Source organism: Silene latifolia, chromosome X (assembly GCF_048544455.1).
Source record: "Silene latifolia isolate original U9 population chromosome X, ASM4854445v1, whole genome shotgun sequence".
Taxonomy (NCBI): domain Eukaryota; kingdom Viridiplantae; phylum Streptophyta; class Magnoliopsida; order Caryophyllales; family Caryophyllaceae; genus Silene; species Silene latifolia.
This window is the reverse complement of record NC_133537.1, coordinates 189,886,671-189,911,883: the sequence shown is the minus strand read 5'-3', so window position 1 is coordinate 189,911,883 and position 25,213 is coordinate 189,886,671. Positions and strand designations below refer to the sequence as shown.

General features: G+C 37.3%; 2 non-coding genes across 2 annotated transcripts; both read right to left on the bottom strand.

Moving 5' to 3' along the window:
• Positions 1-12,495: 12,495 nt before the first annotated feature.
• LOC141625719 (small nucleolar RNA R71) lies at positions 12,496-12,602 on the bottom strand. The gene has a single exon (XR_012535485.1). It is a non-coding gene; the product is annotated as a small nucleolar RNA R71 (small nucleolar RNA).
• Positions 12,603-19,936: 7,334 nt separating this feature from the next.
• On the bottom strand, positions 19,937-20,043 carry LOC141625712 (small nucleolar RNA R71). The gene has a single exon (XR_012535478.1). It is a non-coding gene; the product is annotated as a small nucleolar RNA R71 (small nucleolar RNA).
• Positions 20,044-25,213: the final 5,170 nt, after the last annotated feature.

Genomic DNA, 25,213 nt, shown 5'->3' with positions numbered 1-25,213 from the left:
TTATTTTTGTATAAAAGTCATTTGAAAGCCTTCAAGAACATCCACTATAATTCCTGAGAAGAAATGAGGATCCGTTCTTGTGTTTGGAAGACGTACTAAGTTGTGTGTTGAAGGGTTACACAAACTTTAGTTTCCAAACCTATAAGGATTTAACGAAATCCTAGGCTAATTTTATTGACTCAGGAGTAAGTGACTAGAAAAATGTTTTAGTATCAATCATTGCAAATTCTACAAATGGAGTATGAGTACGTTGTGATGTGGTGATTAATAAAGGAACTATGGGTAGATCCTTTTGCCAAGTATTTTATCACAAGTTATATGATAACAGTGGGAGCATTTTACAAGTTAAAAAGCCCAAGTCTTTGAAGGAATCTTGACATGAACTCAGAGAAATTCATGACATTAGAAATGACATTGAATAGAAGGAGAAAGCAATTCATAAAGTTGGTCCAAATGGACACATGGTATATCCACTAACCAAGCTTTTATTGCATCTTGATAAGTATAATATATATATATATATATATATATATATATATATATATATATATATATATATATATATATATATATATATATATATATATATATATATATATATACACTTTAGATTATAAGATATGAAGTAGTAATATGGTATTGACTATTCATATGTGATAATCGTATTTATCGTTTGAGTTTCTTAAACTCATCTATTACCTTGTTATATCCGAATAGGTTGTTGAGACAACATTGAACCCTATTGAAGTGAATTGGATTAACATAGTAATTGCCCATGGTCACTCATATGAGGTGACGTCTATAAGTGACTAGATTGTGAGTCGATTGATGGCAAGTTCAAATGCCATAGAATCATAAGAGATGACTAGTCGATCACATAGGCAGACTGTAAGAGACACTCTGTCGGGCAGTGACCGCTTATAGAGTTCTGGTAATTCATATAGCCTGGTCGTGGAGAGAGCTACTATAGTATTCTTTTGAGTCAATTCTTTGACAAGAGACTGTTCGCCCCAGTTGGCACAGTTTCTGAGTGACTTTAAATTATGCTCTACGACTTTCGTAAATGAGGTCAAATGGGCTTTTTTTTGGGTCATGATGAGTTGTGGCTAAACAAAGGGAATAGTGCGATAGGAATTGTCCGTCCCCTACTCAGGGTTATTTAAAAATCTCAGGGCCACTCGAGGAGTAGTGAACTGGAAATGCGTGGCCACGCTCGGAAGGTATCTACGGTAGATAATTCCGGTAAGACAGTTACTCTCCAGATCGAGGAAACCACTCTAGATATGATCACTTGCAAGAACGACCTGCAAGGCACCTTGCATTGAGTGGGAGATAGTAATAGGACAAGAGAATTGGTGACGCACACTTATCTCGGACAAGTGGGAGATTGTTGGAGTATGTGTTCTCGACAATAGTGCGTTCATATTATTAAAACTCATAATAAGAATACATAAAGGGATGATTCATTTTATACATCAACTGATCAACATTAATCGGCAATGATTGGCTTACTAGAGTTTGACATTACTGTCGTTTGACGGTGGTGCTCAGTTGATTGCTTAAGGTCACACCTAAAGGACAATTCCCTTAATAGATAAAATTAATTAATTGTATAATGATACAGATTAATTAATTCCTTAAAATAGAACAATTCACGAATGTGAGTAAGAATATGAATCTTATTGTAATTCGATTAAATGAGATTCGTTTTAGTAATTAAGATGTTGTATTACTAAAATTTTGTTTATGAAACAATTAAATTAAAAATGAACGGTTAATTATAATTGCAATATGTTGTAGATTATCTTAACATGGACCATTTTATTTACATGTAATTGGGAATTACTAGTCAATTATTGTATATAATTAAATTAATATATGTAATGATATTTAATTGTTAAATATGCATTAATATTATTAATAACATGTTATATGTCACATGTTACACATTATATGACAAAATGACAAATTGACAAAAATAATATGGATTCCATTTTAACCATGAAAACCGGTTTTTAGAGGAGCTTTGGAGGGTGAATTGTTTAATTGTTTAATTGAGTGGAATACATAATGATTACTATTATGGTCTATTCTACACTCTAACAAGGTTTGATTATGACTATTGCAAGAGCATTTTTTTCATGCATTGACTCTCTTTTTCTCTCCCCTCCCAACCGGTTTTTCCCCCTCATAAAATACGAATTGTTCTTATTTTTACCATTCATTCTTACACAATTTCATTTTTCTTACTCTTCTCCCTTCTTCTCTCTAAAATAAAGTTTTAGAAAAGAAAATTAAATTGTTCAAATATCTTATATTTAGATTACTAAATGTAGTAATAGAAATAATAATAAGATTAATTTTAATGTCACTAATTACATATATCTAGTTAATATATTAATTAGTATTAAGGGTTGTCTTGGTGCAATTAAAGGAGGATCTCACAATATTGAGACAAGGAGGATCATCCATATATTTTAAGCTCAAGAACAAGTAGGAAAGGAGTTCTTACTTGTGTCCTTAAACCGTTTTTTTTTTTATGTAAGGAATATTTTCTTTACTTATTTATTTACATATTGTTATGCATGCATAAGATCATTATATTTAATTAATGAGTAATTAGATATAAAATTAAAAGAGTTTAATTTGAGGGTTAATGAATCTTTCACGTTCAACTTTGTCAAATCCAATCTTCATCAATTTCTTTCAAATTGCAGGTTACAAACTCAATCTTCATCATCCTCGTTCAAATTCGTCATCAATTAAGGAGATTCGTTGTCGCTTTCGCTTCATCTTAGTATTTCTCTTCAATTTCACTATAGGTAAGTACTAATTTTGTTTTTCTAAATCTGATTTGTGCGTTTTCATTATCGTTCTTATTTATTATCCGCTTCATTTTCGTTGATTCGTTGTATTTCCGTTTGTACTTATGTATGATATTTAGTCCGTCTCACTGTTTGTGACTTCGGAAAGTAAGAAACTCACTTTGTACAACAATTAGGATGTCTCAAGCATCAAACTGTCGAACTTTGTCTGTTGGTGTTAGCTATTATATTGCTTTGACCGAGTTATTGTATTATTCAAACTCAGTTATTGTATGTTGTAGTTATTTCTTTAGTTATTGTCTTAATCTGTAAATAACAGTTATTGTATTACTTTAACCGAGTTATTTTATTATTCTAATTCAGTTATTGTATTTTCTAGTTATTTTCTTGTTTGCTATATATGTTAGAATATATTCTGTTAATAATAGGTATTGTATTGCTTTAACCGAGTTATTATATTATTCAAACTTAGTTATTGTATTGTTTTAACTTACTTATTTCAAATTAGAGTTGTTGTAAGATGATTCCTTCTAATATAATCTGTTTAAGTTGGTTATAGTGATATTACATATCAATTATTATATTGTTTTAACTTAGGTATTTCAATTTGGAGTTATTATTGTGGTATTATATAATTTGCTTATAGTTTCATAATTATTTATAACTTACCACCCTTTTTTTGCTTTTAGATCTTTAAGTGAGCTTTTATTTTCTACGGATTCAACCCTCATCAATAGGCAAAATATGGTTCTCACCGGGAAGAAATACTGGCGGAAAAATGGTGAAAACAACGACAAGACGCGGTTTTCGTTGGAAGAAATACTTTTAGACGTAGTATCGGAGATAAATATATGTAATATTTGTGATGTTACCATTGTTAGATGTATTATTTGAAATGCTTAGATGTAATGATAATGATGTTTAGATATAATTTGTTGGAGATGTTTAAATGTAATGTGTTGGAAAGTTATATAATGAAAGTAAGTTGTTATTTTTAACCTTATTATATATTATTATTTCATTTTTTCTGATTTTGCTATTGCATTACCCAATCTCAATTATTGATTGAATTTAAATAACTAGTTATTCAATTAAACAACATGAAAACAAACACAAGATAGAAATTTGATTATATTTGAGTTTCATCTCAATACAATAACACGATTTACTCATTACAATAACCGAGTTTCTGCATTAGAATAATTACAAATACCAAAGTTTTACATTGCAATAACTGAGTTTCTACATTACAATATCAGAGTTTCTACATTGGAATAACTACAAATATCAGAGTTTCTACATTACAATAACTGAGTTTCTCTACATTATAATAACTATGTTAATCAATTAAACAAGATGAAAGCTAACAAAAAACGACCAAGTATATACATCAATTTTTCCATTGAATGTCAATTATCCGCGTATATCGTGACTCAACATGCAAATCACCAAAAAGCAGAATATTACTTACCAGAACACCCAAGAAGTAACTACGAGATACAATATCTGAGTTTTAATAATAGAATAACTGGATTTAAGTAATACAATAATCGAGATGTAATGTTACAACAACTAACGAGTGAACAATAAATTTGAATATATTTGAGTTTCATCTCAATACTATAACACAATTTAATCATTACAATAACTGAGTTTCTATGTTACAATAACTACAAATATCAGTGTTTCTACACCACAATAACTGAGTTTGTACATTATAATAACTGAGTTTGTACATTACAGTAACCGCGTTTCTGCATTTAAATAACTATTAAATAACCACGTTTTTTCATTACAATAATTGAGTTTCTAAATTCAACTAGACATTTAACAAACAGTTGGTATGCTAATCTAGGTTACCAACAAATTTTCAGGATTATGATAATAAATCATCAATGAAATGTTAACGGTATGATAAACAAGCATACTAACGGAGTAGAAATTGAAATAACTCGCAAAATAACATATATTGACTTATATAATCTATGCTTACCTTCGTTTTGTCGATTTGAGCTAGGGTTTCTGCAGATTTTGGGCAAAAACTGACGATTGATGCATGTATAAATCAAATAGAACGAAAATAATGAATTAATTTGTGTTTCCGACTTGAATTACTCCAGTTTTTGTGATGATTTGATTGAATAATGTTATTAAGTTGAAGAAATTAGGAAAAAGAGAGAAAGAATGAAGAAAATAGGATAGAAAAAAAAAGAAGATGAAGAATACTGGGCAACGAACGTCATATTTTGGTAGACTAGGATAATTTTTTTGGTCTAATCTCAGCCCTTGATCTTGTTAGATCCAATGATATATAAATGCGGGGGTAACTCACGAAAAGTGGCAAACTCACCGGATCTTGCCTATATATATATATATATGTGTGTGTGTGTGTGTGTGTGTGTGTGTGTGTGTGTGTGTGTGTGTGTGTGTGTGTGTGTGTGTGTGTGTGTTTGTGTGTGTGTGTCTATATGGACACACTTCGTGACTAGCCCAACCACTCTTTCTACTTCTCATATCATTCACATATTGTATAAAACCGCTATCGCTCGTACTAGCGTTAAATACTCGTCATGTGACATGTACTCGTCATTATTTTTTACTTATCCACTACTATTACGGAATGCATACATGTTCTCATATACTCTATGCTATCGCATAATCACTTTTAACTTGATTATCCTTGCATATTACTCAATGAAATGACAAAAATCAAGTGTAAACAATTCATGAAAGTCCACCGTGCGCGGATCCTATGGTCGTTCGACTCTTAGGAGGTCGGTATAGTCAAAAATCAAATACGTCATAGGTGGTCTAAAATTCCTAGAAATGATCAAATTTCATAGTACCCGGTCCAATTTATGGGTTACTCGGTCGAGTGAAAGTCACTCGGTCGAGTGGGGGTGTCACTCGGTCGAGTGAGGGTCTTTACAAGAGGTTTCCAAGGTCTGTTTTTGGCCGACTCGATCGAGTGAAGGGAGTCACTCGGTCGAGTGGACCACCACTCGGTCGAGTGAAGATGGCACTCGGCCGAGTGTCAGTGGGTATTCTAAAGTTCGGCCATTAATGGCCTCCAAGTTCTCTTATGGTCGAACATACATGCAATGGAGTCCAAATGGTGATCCCCACTCCATCCTACCCTACAAGGTCTACTAGTCTTGGCCTTATGGCCGGTTTACAACACGAGAATTAAATTGTTCAAAGTTTAAATGATAAATAAAAGTCTCAAGGAGTCCCAAATCATAAAGTCGCTACTACTCCGAGGGCTTCCTCTTATTGCCAATGCTCGACACCCATTTTGCTTTCCCGGCACGACTCTTCACCGTCTTGCTTCCTCCTTCCGCTTGCTCCTCCTCCTTGTCCTCCTCTTATTCCTCATCTTCCTCTTCTCCTCTCATTCTCTTACGTGCCGCCTCCTCCCATACCTCATCAAGGTCCATGCCTTCCACCGCCGAGGATGTTCCCATCTCACTTCCACCTCCTTGGTAGACATTGCCAAAATAGATCCCGGTATCACCCATATATGGGTCACTCAAGTGTCCTACACCGAAAGGGAGGTTGTTCTCCCAATCCGATGGTTGGATACCATAGGCCTTAAAGACTCCGGAAATGTCTCCGTCTCCGGACTAAAAGCTAGGGCGGTGGATGGGTCGTACTCCTTCGTAATAAGCCGCCTCATGCATGTCTCTCAACACAAGGTCGGTGTTCACCCGGTGGATGAGGTACGACAAGGGATAGTTGGAGTCAAAGGTGGGTTGGCTTTGGCCAAAGTTCCCGGCATAAGGTGGGGGCATTATCGATGTAGGCATAGAATGGGGAAAAGAGGTGAGAGCTTGCTCAACGGGAGCATGGGGTGTGGAAGGTAGTGGAGGGGCCTCCCGTTCCATGGTAGCATCCTCACGGTCAAAAGTAAGGTTACTAGGGATGGTTTACCATTGGGCCTTGGGGCGGGGTGATCCCTCCCGCTCCAAAGGAGGAGTCGGGGGTAGTCTTTCACCGGCGGGGAGCTTTATATGCCAATGCTCATCAACTCTCCCAGAATAGGTATCCTCCTCCGCCCCATCCACAACCTAATACTTAGCCTTCAACCACTCAAGGTCAAAATATACAACTCCTCTAGACATGGGTGCATCCACCATCTCCGGTTCATAAGCTAGCAAGTTCTTGGCTAACCGAGTTACCAAGGCCCCACGATCTAAGGAGCACTGGTCCGACTCGACCATCCTTCCAAGGGCACGACACACCATAGACATGACATTGAAGTAGAAACTCTCTTCACGGTGGGGGTTAAGGTAGGAACTCAAGATCAACACCTCCGTGGAGTTGACTTTGCTCGGGTCTTTCCTCTCATAGAGGAGGTTAGTCAAGGAACGCAAGAAAATATTTAGGACGGGGTGTTCGATATCACTAGTCTTCATGTTACTCACGCTAACCTTTCCTTTACCCGTGTAGAGATGAAAATACTTTGAAGCCTTTATGTCCTTCTCAACCTTATCATGGTGACCCACGACTCGCTTCCCCACTCCCAAATGGTCGGCAGAGGCATCACTACATAAGTTGAAGGTGGTATTCTTGAGCCTAAAACTCACATCATGGGTTTCCTTATCATAGGTGAAGGAGCTCAAAAACTCGAGGGTGAGGTTATGGTAGCTTATCTCCTCTAAGTTGTACAATCCCTACAACCCGAGGACCGTAAAGATGTTATGCACCTCCTTCTCTATTCCCAAGGCCTCCAAGGTACTTACCAACGTGCACTTGGTTTGGGCTATCCTCCTAGTGGCTAGGACCTCAAAATTACTCCGGTGCTCCTCACTCCCAAAGGCTAGGCTATTGGCGGGTAGCCCGGGAGGGTGATAGCGGGCGGTGCCTCTTGTTGAGGTTGGCGAGCATTCCTTCCACGACCGGTTCTAGTGCTCCTTGACATGCTACAAGAGAGAATCACACTCACGATATGGAATGGGAAAGGTAAGAATTTGAAGCCAATTTTGGATATGAATGAAAATTTTCTCTACTTCTCAAATTGGTGGATGAAAAAAAAAAAAAGAAATTCCCAATGTAGTTCTCTTTGTATTTTAACCAACCTATCAAAGTTTCTCATGTTACAAATTCTTTTCCGGATATTAAAATTCTTGTGATATAATATTGTTTTAAAAACATGACCTTAATCACATGCACTACTCTCGTTCATCGTCCAACTTGTCCAAATTTTGACTCCACCATGACACACTACACACTAGACTCTTACCATATTAGCCATTTGCCCATGCTTTAAAAATTTTAACATTTTAAAGTCTTACTTAAGAGTTTATATGTTATTGCCATCAACTTAATTCGTTGATATCTATAAAATAAGAATTAGCTTGATAAAATTTAAAAGAAATCCAGGCAAGTGTAATGCTTCTTTTGCCATTTTAAAGTCCTTGAGTCGGATAAATTTTAAATGTAAGGCTACTTCAAACATCATGGTTTGAAGTTTTGAGAAGTCATGAGTAAGCAACAACACAAGTAGTGAGCATAAAAATTAAAATTTTGACATGGTTAGGGTTGGATTTTTCAAGAATTTGACCACCCCTTTGAGGCAAAACTTTCCTTAATTCATTTCATGGTATAGTAAAAACTATAAAATCTACAATCCAACAACATAGTAAAATCATCCTTAAGACACAAAATACATTATTCATGGGAGTTTTTAAGGGAAGTCGGAAAATTTCACCCAAGTTTTAAGACGAAATTTGTTTCATTTTGGGACCACATACTACATCATTAACCAAGATAGTAGTCTTATAAGGCAATTAAACCAAGTTTTACTCATGAAAGAAATCAAAATTTGGGCATAACTTACCTATATTTCGAAAATTTAAGAAGAAATTTTCACATATTAAACAAGATCTATCCATAACAACAAAGGTTAAGACTTTGTTGTCCAATTCGACACAACAACAAGCACCAAAATCCCATTAATGACTTAAGAACACCATTTTCGAGTTCATCAATGGTGGACAAAATTTCATCACAAAAATTTGATTTTATCAACCATAATGATGTAAAAAGTTTACTAGTATCATGACTTAAGTAAAATGGACAACTAATTAACAAAACTCAAATGATTTAAGAGTAGATCTAAAGAAAACTCAACTTGGGGAAAAGATGGAAGAGGATGAATAAGCTTACCTTGACAAATTAATGGAACTAGGTGAGAAAAATGGAGTAATGGAATGAATCCCAAGCAAAATGGAACAACAATGGAGGTTTTTGGGGAATTTTTGGTGAGGAAAGGGATGAAGATATGAAGATAAGAATAAAAAAATAAAGGAGATAGGGCTTTTAGTCGAGTAGCCCAACCCGTGTGAACTCACTCGGTCGAGTACGACTGTACTCGGTCGAGTGGAAGTCCCACGCGGTCGAGTGACGGGTTTTTCCAGAATGTATTACCTCTTAGAACTAGGTCCACTCGGTCGAGTCAAGGGTCCACTCGGTCGAGTGATTGCTTACTCGGTCAAGTTGGTACTCACACTCGGTTAAGTGGTTCCGTTGGGTACAAATTCTCAATAAAGTCCCATCAATAGATTTCATGCAAGACAATACGAGGTCTGGGAGTCCACCGTCTATCGGTAACCCATCCCGAGTTAGCTCATGCGACATCAAGATCGCCTTTTCTTATCTACTACATCTATACTCGCACTTACTCTACCAAAATAATCACAAATTATATACTAGCAGTAGCACTATCAAGCATTAGATGAATACCCGGTATGAATCAAGAGAATGGAATTATCATCTTCCAAAAGGCATCACGACATGTAAATCTACTCATCAAATGTTCCGTATCTTAACATACACATGTGAAACTCATAACATGCAAGTGTCTATCAACAGCCATATCATTCATTTAATCACACAATATTGTATATATCGTTCACCCTTACTTTCTAACCAAACACGTAGTGACTAACCGAGGCAATGGGCACTAGTTTCGACATTAGGGCGCCCACTTATCCAAAACCGATCTCCTATTGTACTCATGCCGGGTTCATTTTATTAGGCACACCTAGGTTCATTTTGGTTTATTGGTTTAGGTTTCAAAATCGAAACGCTGATACCACTTTGTAACACCCCCTTCTTACCCGGTCAAGGTAATTGGGAGATGTTACCATCTCGGTCCCCCGAGGCGGTGAAATCGGAGTTGCAATTAAGAAACGATTCATATAAATAAAGTATTTAGTGAATTTGATGTGACTCATATTTGAGCACATTTAGTCCCCGAATTAACCTCGTTCCTATGCTTTATAGTACATAATTGGGTCATTTACTATCTTTAGTTTCCCATTGTACATATTCTTTGAGGTTTTGTCTCCTTGGTAGGAAAGGATTGATAACCTTGCATTTATGAGGTGGAATGGAGCTAAATTGATCGCATCTAATGACCAAGCACCAAAGAGAAGACAACACTAGAAGGTCTAAGTAGATAATAAAGTGAAATGGGCAATGTTGAAAGGATCCTTGCATCCCCAACATGATCCTTGCGGATTGTTGGGAAGGAAAAGAAGAGAAGCTGTCTGCCCAGGAATCCGAGCGGATCAGGCACGATCCGGTCATCTCACAGCAGCAAGATCCGGCCGTCTTGTGCCCAAGACGAGCGGGTTGCAGCAGCTGGAGCCGAGCGTCCCTCCCTGGATCCAAGCGGATCCTAAGTCAGAGAGCCCGTGCCACAGCACAGGACGGGCGGATCGTGGCAAGACTAGCACGGGAATCTGCTCATTTCCTTCGAGATGAGCATTTCCTCAACTTTTCTTAGGGTCTTAATAGTCATTTAAGCCCTTAGTAACCCTAATCGTTGTACCTAATCTTTAGTATAAATACCACCTTGTACTACCTAGATGAGGGGGCTCTCATAAGCAATTCTAATCCATCCTTAATCACTTTGTAATTCTCTCAAATTAGTCAAAAAATAGTTGTAATACAATTTCTCAGTATTAATCATATCTTAATCTTTCCTTAATTTCCCTATTGTTCTTCCTATATTTTGGGTAATTAGAAGATTATTTTGGTTTATTTGGAGGATTGACAACCTTCCATCAATCATCAAGTACTTCTATTATTCTTTGCTTTATTATTTGGAATCATCTTCATAGGTATAATTCTCTCTTAACCTTGTTTAATTATTGTTAATCATTTTCATTTATTCATCATGTTTTGCCTTGTTAATATGATTTACAACCTTATTAGCATGCTAAACTTGATCATGAGTGAGTAGTTTTCTTAGCTAGGGTTAATGGGGGAATTAGGGAAAACCAACATGGGGAATGATTCATGCTTAGTCTAATATGTTTTCATAATTAAATTGCTTGCTTGTTGTGATTTCAACTTATGCACATGTTATGTTTGATGAAATGCGAGCCTATGAATCCTTGCATTTTTTAACCCATCACCTATCTTTTCAATGAGGCTTGTAAGCTTATACACCAACTCGAGCCTCATTAGACCATGCATATAGTTGAATAAGAAGGATTAATTCGACTTGTAGGTGTTGTACAATCTAATTGATTCGGCTCCGGAACTCAAACCTTCTTAGGGATTGTAAGCTTATACACCAACTCGATCCCATCACAACAATAAGTGCTTGCTATATAATAGAGAACATGTTTGTATGATCAACTCCCATGAATCCCCTATGAACCCATGACACCCTAGTGCCTTTAATCAATTGTTTACAACCCCTTTATTTACCTTGCATTGTTTTCATTAATTTACTTTCATCTTGTTGATTAGTTTAGCTGATCTCCTATCTCAAACCCAAATTATGACACCCTAACACACAACCATTTGCAATTGAAAATCCTACATCAATACCCGTCCCTTGGGATCCGACCTTTACTCGCCTCTTTGCTAAGAGTAGTTTGTAAAGTTATAAATATTGTTTTGGTTGGTAACTTTTGACGACGAGTTTAAACCGGATCAAAAATAGCGCCGTTGCCGGTGACGATGTTAAGTTGATTTGATTTTCATTAATTGTTTTTAGTTGTCTTTCTTTACCTTGGGGAAGTTAATCTCCTCAAGGTTGTTCTAATTGTTTTCGAGTTGTTTGATATTTTGTATGACTAGGAGATTGCATGGTAATCCATTACCTATTAATCTTGAGATTGAAAGAACCTTAACCAACAATAGAAAAGTTGCTAGAGTTATTTTAAGAGGTATTGGAGAGATTATGGACATTCAACCAAACAACATTGAGTTTACCAACCCTTTTGCAAGAGAAGGAGAGGACAACCCAATACAAAATGTACCACAAAATCACCCCACAATGCCTAAATTTTCATCACATTCCATACCAACTGAGGAGAACCTACCAAATGGTACCCCTACGCCACCACATTTAACCGGTAATTTCATTGCCAAATCCGCATTCATACAACTAGTTGAGAGAAGTCAATTTGGGGGGATGCCTAGTGAAGACCCTCATTCACATATGGAGACTTTTTGTGACTATTGTGATGCGATTTTTCAAACCGGAGTCACTCAAGACCAAATCCGATGGGTATTATTTCCTTTTTCTTTGAATGGTACCGCAAAGCAATGGTTAAAGAGCCTAGACAAGGCTACCCTTGGTATTGATTCATGGAAGAAATTGGCACTTGCTTTCTACAAGAAATTCTATCATCCGGAGAAGACTAACATGTTGAGAGCCCAAATCACCAGGTTCAAACAAAGGGACGAGGAATCATTGTATGAAGCATGAGAGAGATTTAAGGACACTTGTCGTTCTTGTCCACACCATGGACTTAGCGAGTGGTTCCTTGTGCAACAATTTTGGAATGGTCTATATGAAGACTCCCTCAACATCCTCAACATGGGATCCAATGGTATGTTTAGCGAAGTTGATGACAATCAAACATGGGCCAAAATTGAAGAAATGGCGGTTCATAATTCACAATATAGTAGGCCTAGAAAGGGTACTAGAGGAGGAAAGCATGAGGTAGATTCCATCACTCAATTGGGTGCTCAACTAAGTGCTCGTATTAACACCATCAATTTGAAGTTTGAGAAAGCCATGGCTAAGCTTGATGAAGCTTCCAAATCACCCAAACAACATGTTAATGCTATGGTGGCATCATCCTCAATTCCAAGTGGAGTATGTGAGAGTTGTGGAACTTTGGGACATGACCAAAGTAAATGTAGGGGAACAAGTGAACAAGTGAATACTTTCCAAGCATACAAGAGTGGTACCCCTTATTCCAACTATTACAACGAGAAGTCAAGCTCAAAGACCCTTTTACAACCAAAGGTAAGGTTATCAAAATCAACCCTCTTACAATCAATCCAATGACCAAGGCTTTGATGTTCAAAAAGCGGTCCTCCAAATGCAAAAGAACCAACAAGAATATTTCACCCAAATGCAAAAAGATAGCCAAGCCAAAGACATAACCATCAAGAACATACTAGCCCACACCAAGATGTTGAAAACCCAAATGACTTAATTAGCATCTTCTAGCTCTCAAAGATAAAAGAGGCAATTACCACCTCAAAGTAATCCCCCAAGATATGAGTCGGTGAGTTCAATCCATTTGAGGAGTGGTACAAGGTATGAAGGGCCGAAGAAGCCAATTGATGAATATATTGTAGATGCTAGTGACAAGCAAAGAGTTGTGGAGAACTCTAAAGAAGAAGAACCTACCATCCAAGAAGTTTTAAAGAAGAAGAATGAAGAGAAGGCTAAGGAAAAAGAGCCCATTGTGATTAGACTTCCATTCCCAAGTCGTCAAGCGAAGCCTAAGTTTGATGAACAACTTGGAAAGTTCATGGAGATTGTGAAGAACTTAGAAGTGTCAATCCCATTCACGGAATTGATCAATCATGTTCCGGCCTATGCAAAGTACATGAAAGATATTCTTACCAAGAAGAAATCCATCCGGAAGCTAGAGACTATTGCATTCACTAAAGTGAGTAGTGCTATTCTTCAAGGAAGTTCACCTCCAAAACTCAAAGATCCGGGAAGCTTCTCTATTCCATGCACCATTGGCGACACTACAATCAACAAAGCATTATTTGACCTTGGAGCAAGTGTGAGTGTCATGCCATATTCGGTATGCAAGAGGCTAGGAATGGGAGAGCTCAAATGCACCAACATTACGCTTCAAATGGCGGATCGACCAACAAAGATACCTTTAAGGATATGGGAGGGTGTGCCCGTGAGAATTGGCAAATTTTTTATCCCGGCGGACTTTGTCATTGTTGACATGGAGGAGGATTCCAACATTCCTATCATTTTAGGAAGAACTTTCTTGCACACCGCGGGAGCGGTAATTGATGTGAAACATGGAGAGCTTACACTTGAAGTGGGGGATGAGACAATCACTTTTAATCTTGAGAAGACAATAAGAGCTCCCCGAGTACATGAGCCATGTTTCATGGTCGATCATTATAGCCGAGAAAGTGATAGGAAGAAGTTGACATCTCAATGCAAAGAACAAGCTATGGGTAAAGAATCACCACCCATATGGAAGAAGAAAACGGATAATCCTCAAGATGCTCTATCCGGAGAGCAAGGAAATTTCAAGAAACAAAGAGAGCTTGAATAGCTCACCACCAATCATGACAAGTAAGGAAGAAGGCCTCATTGGCCATGACAACAAGGAAGAGGAGTTGTTTTCATCAACTCATGATACAATTGGGGAGCAAGCTAGTGAAGTATGTGGTCTATGGGATGACGAATTCGAAGGATTAGTCAATCCTTACATTGGCAATGCTATGACCTTAGACCAAGGCTTTGGTGATCATATTGACTCGAGTCACCACAATGAAGAACACAATGTGCAAAGGGTTGGACATAGTGTCCTCCACAATAGTGCGTTTACATAATAAATCTCATTAAAGGAATATCATCAGATATTTTATTATTTGATCCTCGTCAGCTGATTAATATAAATCGAAAACGGTTGGCTGACTAGAGTTTGACGTTATTGTCGTGAGACAGCGGTGATCAACTGACCCCTTTCGGTCACACCTAAAGGAACGAGCCCCAATTGACAACTAATTAATTGTATGAGATACAATTTATTTAGTCCCTTGATTTATAGACTAAAAGGTTAGTCGATTATTTTTAGAGAGATTTTGAGTTGCGAACTTGAGGAACGGCAGTTATTATTTAATTATGCGATAATTGAATAATAAATTTTGGGAGATGGGTTTTAGTTAATTAATTGTTAATTCACTAAAATTGTACTAATTGATTAATGTGATTAATATTAGTACGTAAATAATATGTGTAGTGGTACACGTATATTTACGGAGTGATTTGGACGAATTAATTATGGAAGTATTTAAACATGAAACGATGTTTAAAATAAAATTACACGTATTTGTGCGACAAATATGAGAACCAACATGGACCCGTAAATGGGCAAGTGGACCGTGTAAAATAGAGTAGTGGATGATTACACACATAATCATTTCACCTTACCTTATATACTACCATAAGTTATCTTATATAGATTTTGCATGTGATGTAAGATTAAATAATATAAGACAATTTGTCCACTACAACACTCCACATCCACCCGCCACTTTTCCCTTCCTTATACTCCATCCTTTGTTCATTTTTCTATAGATCATCATTTGTATGTTTTGCATGTGAACATAAAATCTATCATATCTCTAAAAATCATTATTCATATTTACTAAGAAGTTAGTAATCCTTTTTATTACTAAGAAATGTTAGTAATATTACAAATAATATCAAGGGTATAATAGTAACAAGTTTCTAGTTAATTACTTGTTATTATTTTTGGGTTAAGTTCTTGGGTGCATCTTGAAGGAGATCTTCTCTTTGAAGATTTGTGAGAAGGATCATCCATTTGTTATAAGCTCAAGATTAAGCTAGTAAAGTGAACTAGTTTGTGCTCATTTTACCATAAAATCAATGTAAGGAAATTGTTTTTCCTTAAACTTTCATTTTCCTGCTTTTATATTTGGATGCATGTTACATAGATCACCTAAATGATAAATTATGAGATAATTTAATTTTTATTAGAGAGTCTAACATGGATCTATGATCTTTCAAGTGGTATTAGAGCTTAGGCTTGTAATTTGCATGTTGATTTTAAGCATTTTAATGAATTATGAGATAATTTGTAAAAACTCAAAAATTGTGTTAGAAGAGGTTTTAGCACGAAATTTTTGGTACATGCATACCTACTGATCTTAAAAGGTTTGTGGTTAAGTTTGGTGATTTTTGAAGTTATTTTGCTATTTTTAATGATTTTTGGTAGAAAACCGAGTCAAAATGCTGTATTTTAGTTAAAAATTGACTAAAAATAGTTAAAATTTGATTCGCTGCATGGATTTTTATGGTATTTCATGCATGTTTTCTACTGATTGTATGCAAAAGGTTGAAGGTTGGTTCGAATTTTTTGCATGTTTATAGATTTTATGAGATAAAAGTCGACAAAAGTCAAATTAATTAATCATAATTTCGAAACTTTCGATTCTGCCCATGATAAATTTATGTACATTTAAAAATATTATTTAAATGTTAAAAGTGAATTTTAATTTGTGTTTTCACTTTGTTTTGATGTTTATTGGTTTTAGTGGTTAAAAATCGATAAATATTGATCTCTTTCTTCATAAATTTTATCCGGATTTTTGGGGAAATTTTTCTAACATTTTGGTGTTCTTGGGAGTGTTCCAGAATACTAAATTTTTTTTTTTCAAATTTTTGGGTAATGTTTCAATTATTTTGGATTTTTACTTAAATATTATGATTTTACCGATTAAATTAGCAAAATATCACCAAATCAAACTAATTATTCATCATAAAATTAGTGAGGACTAATTTTGAGGTTCAAAACAGTTTGGACAATTATTTTGGACTTAAATGAGATTTAGGAATTGATTATTGATTTTTACATGTTAAAAATCGATTAAATCCACAAAAACCCGAGATGGATACCAACGATTGATGGATAGGGCGATTTTGGCATCATTTTACAGCATTTTAAGCATATTTATTTAAGTTGAATGAATGATTGTCATTTATTTAAAGTATTTATCTTGTTGTACCTAGTATGGCCTAGTTAATTTTAATCGTTATTACCCGAAATGAATGGGAATATCGATTTGTTTGTAATTAAATACGATCTCGTATCGTCGGTTTGTAATTAATTAATAGTTTTATTTATTTTATTAATTAATGTATAATAGGAATACCTATGTAATTCAATTGTAATAGTTATTTGAAAAATACTTGTGTACTCCGGGAGTACGGTACTCCTTACACTCAAAAGCAATTCACAAAATAGAATATTTTAATAGCTTGAGTGTAAGGAGTACCGTACTCTCGGAGTACACAAGAATTTTTCTAGTTATTTTTACCGGCGTTTCCAAAAGACGGATTACATCGAGACGGAGTCTATTTTTGGAAGGTGTTCAAAATCCCACAAGGAAGAGCCACTTTTGGAATAAAGAGGCAAGGGACCAAGGAGTTTGTTTCCGAAGTGTAATAGACTAGTTTTTATTAACTAGGTGGTCATACTAGGATTTATTCATATGCTTACATGTTTGCTTGTTTTATTTTTGCGCATGCCAAAATCGCCATTCACATGCATTTTATTATCGCGGTTGTCAATTCACGTCATTTACATTCGCCGACTTAGTTCACTGATGTGACCATAATTGGCGCATATTTAGCCCCCGAATTACCCTTGTTTCCATGCTTTTTAGTGCTTATTTGGGTCATTTCTTATCTTTAGTTCTTTGTTTTGCATATTCTTTGAGATTTTGATCCCTTGGTAGGAAAGGAGTAAGAATCTTGCATTTTCATGGCAAAACAAGACTAAATTGATCAAATTCAATGACCAAGCATCAAGGAGAGACAAGATTAGAAGGCCTTTGTACATATCATAGTAGAAGAGCAATGTTGAGAAAGGATCCTTGAGTCCCCAAGGAAATCCCCAAGGAATTTATGAAGAAAAGGGAAGAAAAAGAAGAAGTATCACGCCGATCGACAATCCGAGCGGATTGTCAGCAATCCGCCCGTCCCACCTAGCCACAATCCGAGCGTCCCAGTTGGAATCCGCTCGGATTCCCCCTCAACAATCCGCCCGGATTCCCCGAATCCGCTCGGATTCCTTCGACCAAATTCGCCGTCCCGACCTAATCCGCCCGGATTCCTTCACAAATGGGTTGTCTTCTTCAAGCTACGAAAAGAGAAGCCCTTCTCTCCAAAAATACCGGCTTCTCCTTGCTCTACTTAAAAGTGTAATTACTAGTTTAGCCCTTAGTTAACCCTAATGCATCCTCCCTAATTTTCACTATAAATACCCCATTAGTCTAATTAGAGGAGCATGTGCTTCTTATCAATAATTAGTGTAGTTAATATCAATCAAATCTCTCTTCAATATTGTAATCAAGTATTAATCAAGTTTTAATCCAAGTTTTAGTTCTTTAATCTCTCTTTTGTTCATCCTTTATTTTGGGTAATTGAAGATTATTTGGGTTATTATTGGGAGATTGACAACCTCTCAATCTAGCATTCAAGTACTTCTATTATTCTTGCTTTATTATTGGAATCATTAGTAGGTATAATCTCTTAATCCCTTGTTTAATTATTGTTAATTACTTTCATTTATTCATCATGTTTCATATTGTTGGTATGATTGACAACCTTGCTAGCATGATCAACATGATAATGAGTGAGTAGTCTCTTAGCTAGGGTTAATGGGTGATTAGGGGAAACCAACATGGGGAATGATTCATGCTTAAATTAATATGCTTTCATATCTTATTTGCTTGCTTGTTTTGATCTCAACTCATGCACATGTTATATTTGATGAAATGCTAAGCCTATGAATCCTTGCATTTACTATCATCTCCTATCTTTTCAATGAGACTTGTAAGACATAACCCAACTCGAGTCTCATTAGACCATGCATGTTGTTGAGTAGGGAAGATTAAGTCGACTTGTAGGTGTTGTACAATCTAATCGATTCGGCTCCGGGACCCAAACTTTCCTAGGATTGTAAGATATAACCCAACTCAATCCATCACAACAATAATTGCTTGCTTATAATTTGAGAACATGTTTGTATGATCATATCCCATGATTCCCCTATGATCCCATGACACCCTAGTGCCTTTAATCAATTGTTTACACCCCTTTAATTCATCTTGCTTGTTTATTTTCATTGTTATTCTAGTTTAGTAACCTTCTACATCAACCCAATTTGTGACACCCCTTAGACACCACTAGTTACAATAGAAATCTCATTTCAACTCCCGTCCCTTGGGATCCGACCTTTACTTGCCTCTTTACTAATTGTAGAGTTGCTTGTTAAGCTATAAATTGTGTTTTGATTCGACCGTGACCAACGACCACATCTATCTATTTGTGAATACTAAACGGGATACGATCAAAAATGGCGCCGTTGTCGGGGACGGTGTTTGTTTGATTTAGATTTCCTTTTTGTTATTAGTTGTGTCTTTCTTCGCCTTGAGGAAGTAAAAATCCTCAAGGTTTGTTCTAATTGTTTTTGAGTTGTTTGATATTTTGCATGTCTAGAAGGTTACAAAGTGATTTGTTACCTTTTGACCGTGAAATCGAAAGAACCTTGACGAATAATAGGAGACTTGTTAGGAGGAATTTGAGAGGTGTTGGTGAAGTTGTTCAACCCACTAGTGAGTTTGTCAATCCTTTCGCAATAGAAGGAGAAGAAAACCCATTACACAATACCCTACAAAATCCACCTACAATGCCAAAATTCTCGTCACACTCCGTACCCACCGAGGAGAATCTACCAAATGGTACTCCTACACCGCAACATCTCACCGGTAATTTTATTGCCAAGTCCGCCTTCATCCAACTAGTTGAGAGGAGCCAATTCGGGGGAATGCCTAGTGAGGACCCTCATTCTCATAAGGAAACCTTTTGCGATTATTGTGATGCTATCTCTCAAACGGGCGTGACTCAAGACCAAATTAGATGGGTCTTATTTCCTTTTTCCTTAATCGGCACCGCAAAGCAATGGTTGAAGGGCCTTGATAAGGCCACCCTTGGAATAGATTCTTGGAAGAAGTTGGCTCTAGCTTTCTACAAAAAATTCTACCCACCGGAAAAGACCAACATGCTAAGAGCTCAAATTACGGGTTTTAAGCAAAGGGATGAAGAGTCTTCGTATGAAGCTTGGGAGCGGTTCAAAGGTATTTGTCGCTCATGTCCTCACCATGGACTTAGCGAATGGTTTTTGGTGCAACAATTTTGGAATGGTTTATATGAAGATTCTAGGAACATTCTCAATATGGGATCAAATGGAATGTTCACCGAAGTTGATGACAATCAAACATGGAACAAGATTGAGGAAATGGCGGTCCATAATTCACAATATAGTAGACCTCGCAAGGCTACTAGAGGAGGAAAGCATGAAGTGGACTCCGTTACTCAATTGGGTGCTCAACTTAGTGCTCACATTGACACAATTAACTTGAAGTTTGAACAAGCTATGGCTAGACTTGAGGAAAACTCAAAATCATCGAAGCATCATGTCAATGCCATGACGGCATCCTCATCAATCCCAAGTGGGATATGTGAGAATTGTGGAACTTTGGGTCATGACCCAAGTGAGTGTAGGGGAACAACCGAACAAGTTAATGCTTTCCAAGCTTACAAAAGTGGTACCCCTTATTCAAATTTTTACAATGAAAACACCAAGTTCCATCCAAATCTCTCATACAAAAGCCAAAATGTTCAAAACCCTCAAACAACATACACTCCACCACCCATGAGAAACCAAAATCAAAGACCCTTTTACAATCAAAACCAAGGTTACCAAAATCAAAATCCATACAATCACCAAAATGACCAAGGCTTTGATGTCCAAAAAGCGGTCCTCCAAATGCAAAAGAATCAACAAGAATTTTTCACCCAAATGCAAAAAGATAGCCAAGCAAAAGAAACCACCATCAACAACATTCTAGCTCACACCAAGATGTTGGAAACACAATTGACTCAACTAGCATCTTCAAGCTCACAAAGACAAAAGGGGCAATTACCACCTCAAAGTAATCCCCCTAGACATGAAACGGTTAGTGCCATTCACTTGAGAAGTGGTACAAGGTATGAAGCACCGAAGAGGCAAGTTGAGGATGAAGTTGTGGAAGCTAGTGAAAAGGAAGAAATTGTGCAAAACTCCAAAGATGGAGAATCATCAAAAGAAGAAAGTTCGAAGAACAATGAAGACAAGGCCAAAGAGAAGGAGCCCATTGTGATTAGACTTCCTTTTCCAAGTCGTCAAGCCAAGCCCAAATTTGATGATCAACTTGGAAAGTTCATGGAAATTGTAAAAAATTTAGAAGTCTCAATTCCTTTCACGGAATTAATCAACCACGTTCCGGCCTATGCAAAGTACATGAAAGATATCCTCACAAAGAAGAAGTCGATCCGGAAACTTGAGACTATCGCCTTCACTAAGGTGAGTAGTGCAATACTTCAAGGGAGTTCACCTCCAAAGTTAAAGGATCCGGGAAGCTTCTCAATACCGTGTACCATTGGCGACACGACGATCAACAAAGCCTTATGTGATCTAGGGGCTAGTGTGAGTGTCATGCCGTACTCGGTAAGTAAAAGGTTAGGAATGGGAGAGCTTAAATGCACCAACATCACACTTCAAATGGCCGATAGATCGACGAAGACACCATTAGGGATATGGGAAGATGTCCCCGTGCGAATTGGGAAGTTTTTCATCCCGGTAGACTTTGTCATTGTTGATATGGAGGAAGATTCCAACATTCCAATCATCCTAGGAAGACCTTTCCTACACACCGTCGGTGCGGTGATTGATGTGAAACATGGAGAGCTCACTCTAGAAGTGGGAGATGAAAGCATAACTTTTAATCTTGACAAGACCATGAGAGCTCCTCGTTTGCATGAGCCATGTTTCATGATTGATCATTATAGCCGAAAAGATGAAAGGAAGAAATCGGAACTCCAATGGAGGAAGAAAATTGAAGATGCTCCATTCAAAGAGCAAGTGAATTGTGACAAGGAGAGCTTGCAAAGCTCATCAAAATCAACCAAGGAAGAAGAGGATGGCCTCATTGGCCAAGAAAAGAAATTGCGAGAGTTGTCTCCATCTAAGCAAGAGATTTTCAATTATCAACTCAATGAAGTTTGTGGTCTTTGGGACGACGAGTTTGAAGGGATTTTTAATACCTACATTGGGCATGCCATCGATCATGATCAACAACAAGGGGCACGGTCTATTGAGGACCTCTACCATAATAATGAACAAGCTTTTGATTACTTTTTCAAGGTGTTGAGCAACATCAACAACACCTTAAACATGCCCCATTGACATCTCATCAAGAATGAGAGTTTGGTGGAGTCCTCCCTAAACCACCACTTGTAAATATTTCTAACTCCCTAACTTACATTTCTATTCTTGTATTGCATTTTTGTCATTTTTGGATTTTTATTTACTTTGATCAAAATAATTGTCATGTAAGAGAGAAGTGAGGGAGGGACTAACGACTTCAATTGATGTGTAGTGCTTTACCTTAGTGTGGGGATGGGAATTGCCTAGGCTATCCATGCCTTAGTAATGCCCCCACAACGAAGAACACAAGAAATGAAGAAGAATGGAATAATGGTAAAGGGAAATGCATTGTGCACGAATGGAATGAATCCGGGTACAAAGGACCAGAATCCGAGCGGATTCCCAAAAATCCGCCCGTCTTATGCAATCCGAGCGTCTTACACAAAAGACGCCCGTCCTGAACTGAGCTGAAATTTGAAATTTTCCCACTGTTAAAGAATCCGAGCGGATTCCAAAAATCCGCCCGTCTTGAAGAATCCGCCGTCTTGTAAAAAAGACGCCCGTCTTTGCAAACAGAGGAAAACAAGCAAAAATCTCTCGGATCAAATCCGTCCGTCTTTGAAGAAATCCGCCCGTCCCAGTTCGACAATCCGAGCGGATTGTACCAAATCCGCCCGTCTTTAGGCGAGCTTTCACAAAGATTGAAGAAGCAGAATCCGCACGGATTGTACCTAATCCGCACGGATTGCCCCTGCAGTTTTGAAAATTTCGGTCCCTTTATAACCCCTCCCACCTTCATTCATTCACTCATTCATTCATAAACACTACCCACAACATCAAAACCCTCATCCTCTCCATCATAAAAACAAAAACCCTCAACAACATTCAACAAAAACAAATCAAATCATCTTTCCCACAACAATTTAATCACTCCTTCTTCAACAAAAATCAAAACCAAGAACAAAATCTTCAACCTTTGAGTCGATTTTTGTTTTCATAAAGGCAAAGCCTTTCACCTTCAAATCGATTTGGGCATCCTACATATTGAAGATTTTTCATTCTTTTCTTGGTTAAGCTCATCAATGGCAAGGACTAAGGGTGCAACAAAGGCAACCAAGGCACCAAAGGCTAAGGCACTCTCACAAAGGCAAAAGGCTCTTCAAACAAAGAAAGCTTTGGCTATGGTGGTGGCAACACCAAACTTGGAAGTACAACAACAACAACAACCTTCTATGGGACCATCAACATCCTCTACTCCGGTACTTAATCAACTTTTGCATTATCCGGAGGTAACTTTTATTTCCGATACCCATAGAAATACCTTTGTCAAGTTTGCTATGAAGTCATTACAATCCACCAAATTCATATGTAAAGATGCCTTGGAAAAATTGGGTGTTCTTGAACAAACAAAAGCCTTTTTCAAAGCCATGGGGTTGGAGAAATTGTTTGAAACAAAGGAATTGACATAACCCTCCCTTGTCTTGGAATTTTTAAGTTCTTTGAAAGTCACCAAAGTTGAGAATAGGGAAAATATCGAGTTTCGTCTAGCTAATGTTAGTAGACGCATTACCTTTAAGGAATTGGGTGAAATTTTGGGTCTTAGTGATGAAGAAAGTTATTTCAAGAGTTATGGAAAGTATGACCCCGAACCTCTTTGGGAGGCAATCTCCGGGAAGAAATTTGAGGATTTTCATGCATGTCGTGCTCTTTTGGTCCATCATCCCGGCATAAGAGTATGGCACAAGGTTGTGGGAAATACCATAATTGCTAGGAAAGACACCAATCATTTCACAAGACTCGATTTTATTCTCCTTGAATCGGCTTTGAATATCGGAAGAATTCACACCAAGCCTTACAATTCTTTGAGGCTATTGGTTGATAGATGGCTTAATGTTGATAATGGGAAGAAGGGCACGACCGTTATTGTTAATGGCGGGCTAGTCACGGTCCTAGCTAAGCACTTTGATCCTAATTTCAATAAGGATAAGAGGTACAAAGCAAAGGAAGGTGGCCATCTTATTGATATGCACATTATGATTAACAAGTTCAAGTGGGTTGCCCATAACCCCCTTGACACTAAATATGGATGGCTAACTAGTGAAGCTAGATCGTTCACCTTGCCCTCGAAGATTTGTCGCCTAAGTGTCCACCGGACCAATTATCTACTTCCCCTTTCCGAAGAAGCCGAGTATATTCAACAACAACAAAGGGTGATCTTGAAACCCCTCCTCTTCCATTATCATACCACCTTACCCCTTTGAGTATGAAGAGTTCAAGCCGGAAGGAATTGAAATTGGGAAAGACTATGTGACTCTTCTTATGCAAGCAATGCACAAGCAAGCCCATGAAGATCGGAAAAATGCGTATTTGGCTCAATATCCACCCCTCCTACATCTAGCTAGGCAAGGACTCCTTGATCCATCTTGTCCTTTGCCTAGTTGGGCGGATAGAGAAGTCTTATTTCCGGGTGCATCTAGGGACGTGGTGGGAGATAATGAGGTTGTTGGAAATGATGAGCAAGTCGATGATAATATTGAGGGAGAAGCAATGGAAGGAGAAAGAGATGGTGAAGATGATGATGAGGAAGAAGATGAGGAAGAAAGTGACAAGGAAAGTGGCAATGTGACCACTTCTCATGAGGGAAGTGGTGATGATGATAGCATGATGGAAGACTAGCAAGCCTTGGAGACTCCTACACTCCCATGGTTTGTCTATATCTCTTTGTATTTTATTTCATTTTGATCATTGTTGGTTTAGTCCTAGCAACATCAAAGGACTCACACCTCGGTACCATTGAGGTGTCTTTATTGTTCCCATTTGTAAAATCCAAAATGACAAAACTAGTCTCATGCATAGCATAGTGTGTGCATGAACTATACCCATCCTTGGACATTAGCAATAGTGTCTCACTCGGTTTGGGGAAGTTAATGCATACACAACGGGAGGTAATCTAAATTATCCTCTCCGTCATAACAAAAACCATGCATCATGTAGTGTAGCTTAGTATAGAATTGCATTTAGTATAGAAATCATGCATCATCTTTGCATAATTTCCATCATTTTGGCCATTGAGGACAATGCCCATATTAG